Below are 2784 nucleotides of genomic sequence, written 5' to 3'. Positions count from 1 at the left end.
CAAAGAGCCGAAATTTCTAACTTTGAGAGTCAAAGAGCCACACCATGCACTGACCTGCCAGACACAAACACACAATTAAAGCCATGTTATTTCCCATAACACACTCCTTTCCTTAAAATACAACAGCACTGGATTAATCGGCACACTTTCAGTTATGGATTTTTTTTTTCTGTATTTAACGTTAACACGTCGCGGTGAAACATGCATGCTGGTGTGTTTTAAAAAGGCAGCGAGCGCAAAACTGAGTTGGTTGTGATTTTTTTTTTCACTCAGCATCCAAAAATCCCTCAAAGTCCTCATCTTTTGCATCTGAAATAAACAGCTGGGTTACATTTCAATCAAACACACCAGCTTCCCTTTCATCATTGTCAGAGTCCGTCTCGTTGCTGTGCAGCTCCAAAGAACAAGCAGACGCGTCAGGCCAAGCTTAAGTCCTCAGTCAAAAAGTGTGGCGTAACTCGCCCGGCTCTGCGTCCCAGTGAAAGGAGCGGAGGATGGACAGCTTTTCATTGCAGCCGTCTTATAGATTGCAGCTTAAACTGTGCTTCATAATCGTGTCTCTTTGCATATCTTATGCACATATCTGCACCTATGTCCTGGAGGGGGGGGGGGGGGTCCTTCTTTCACGTCCTTACCTCTCTCTGTACCGTTCTTACTGTTCTCTTCTAGGTCCTCTGTGCCGACGTCACACAACCTGACCTAAAGAGGAAATGTAAGTCTTTTATGTTTACCTTATGGTTGTGAAAGTACTGTACAGTAAACCCTTGTTTTTCGCGGGGGTAACGTTCCAAAAAGAACCTGTGATAGGCAAAATCCGTGAAGTAGAAACCTGTATTTTTTTTTACAATTATCATACAATTAAATACTCTATTATACATCTAAAAGAGAGAACAAACCATTTTAAAGGCTCAAGTATTTCTTTCACAAATCAAAATACTTTAGAAACGTTTTTTTCAACAATTAACTTCTGTACTTTACTGTCAAATAATATTTTAATCATCGATGTGAACAGAAGGCTTCAAATTGCGGAGATAAGCCCCGCCCAACGCGACCCGAGTAATTGGATTAAACGCGAGAAAATTTAAAATGATTGAAAATACAAAGTACAGTGGGACAAATAGTGACTCAGGTGTATTTCACTGCTTTCAGACTGAGCCGCTGTATCCTGACTCCGCTCTGCGGTGTTTTCTTCTTTTGAAGCCCCGGTGCAGCTGTGTTTGTTCGGGAGAAGAACATAGTGATAGGCAGTTGTTGTCGCTCTTTTTCTATGGGTTTTAGAGAAACTCAAAATTGCAACATGATTTGCATGTATGGAATGTAAATTTGGAAAGCTGTTTTACGTACATGGACATATTAAACTGCAATGTTATTGACGCACAGGTAGAGAAGAAGCGGAGTGAACTTTTAGCCAATCAGAATGCAGAACACTATGCATGATGCAAATCCGTGAAGTAGCAAAAACATGAAAAGTAAACTGCGTTATAGCGAGGGATCACTGTAAAAAGAAAATATGATAAAAGGCAGAGAGCCGCATGCAGCTCAAGAGCCACCTGTTAACCCCCCCTGCTCTAAAAAATGATAGTACCGCCCCACTGCATTTGACCAGCAAATTTCAGCCAATCAGATCAACCAGAAAGGTTACCGCCCCCAAGTGACAATCACACAACCGGAATACCGCCCCCCAAGTGACAAAAATGCCCCGTGAACACTTAGCGCATATCCAAGCAAGCACACAAAGGCGAATTGACCGCAGCGGTAAAATGCGGGGTCGCTCGGTTGGAAATGCACCTGCGTGGTTGTAAGGTTCGCTCACTCAGTTCCTGAATACGCCCACTCAGTTGTCTTTACGCCCTTTCACTTTATGGCAGAGATGAAACGCCATTTCTAGATATCTACAGTAAGTGTTTGAGGTGAAAGTAAAAGTAGGAGTATGATAACTGTATATATTTTGAGGTATATTGCACCAAGAAGAAAATAAACTGGTGTAGCACTCTCTTCTTTTAGCACAAACACTTTTGCAGGTTTTATAACAAATAGGCTTTTCAACGGTAAAAGCTTAGGTCAGTAATTTGTTTTTTGTTTCGTTTTTTTTAATGAATGTTTGTACCCACGTGGAAAAGTCCGTTCTGCTTCTTCTTTCTTTCTTTTGTCCTCCTCAGTAGCAGGTGTGTGATCAAGCTAATCAAATGATGCCCACCTGCTCTCAATTCAAGCGAGGCTTTCTCCAAAGACCCGTGGGCAGCAGGAAAAGGCCGAGGATTATTCTCTACAACAGTCGACCACTTGATTGAGCTAAGAAAGATGCACACTGCTGGATGAAAACACCCTTTGCTAATTTGACTTTACTTGGTAATCCAGTGGGTACAGGGTACCTATAAAGGGCGGCTTTGGGTCTTAGATATATTGGATGCACTGTCATATCTGTATTTTATGTCACACAGCTAAATTAAAGTAAATTGTGTATTGGGTAGAATATAAAAAAGGATTTTGCATTTACAGTGTCCCCTCATTTATCGCAATGCCTTCCATAAACATGCAGTGTTTTATGTCTTTTAAACCACTGTGCTGATTTTTCATTTATTTTGTGTTTGAAATAAAAAACTACACTGAAACTGAAAACTGAAACTAAACACGCAGTGATAAGTGAAATCCACAAAGCAGGATTGTAAATGCTTTATGACGGCAAGACTCCTCACTACACACTATACGTACTTTTCTCAGACAGACATGAATATTTTTACACTCTCAAAGTTCAAACCTTCATGGAAAAATCAGTCCAGTATC

General features: G+C 40.8%; 1 long non-coding RNA gene across 1 annotated transcript; it reads left to right on the top strand.

Moving 5' to 3' along the window:
- Positions 1–651: 651 nt before the first annotated feature.
- Positions 652–2492, top strand: LOC110015880. Its single transcript, XR_002291145.1, has 2 exons — positions 652–712; positions 2160–2492. It is a non-coding gene; the product is annotated as an uncharacterized LOC110015880 (long non-coding RNA).
- Positions 2493–2784: the final 292 nt, after the last annotated feature.

Source organism: Oryzias latipes, chromosome 11 (genome assembly GCF_002234675.1).
Source record: "Oryzias latipes chromosome 11, ASM223467v1".
Classification (NCBI taxonomy): domain Eukaryota; kingdom Metazoa; phylum Chordata; class Actinopteri; order Beloniformes; family Adrianichthyidae; genus Oryzias; species Oryzias latipes.
The sequence above is the reverse complement of the archived record's forward strand: the minus strand, read 5'-3'. Positions and strand labels throughout refer to the sequence as shown.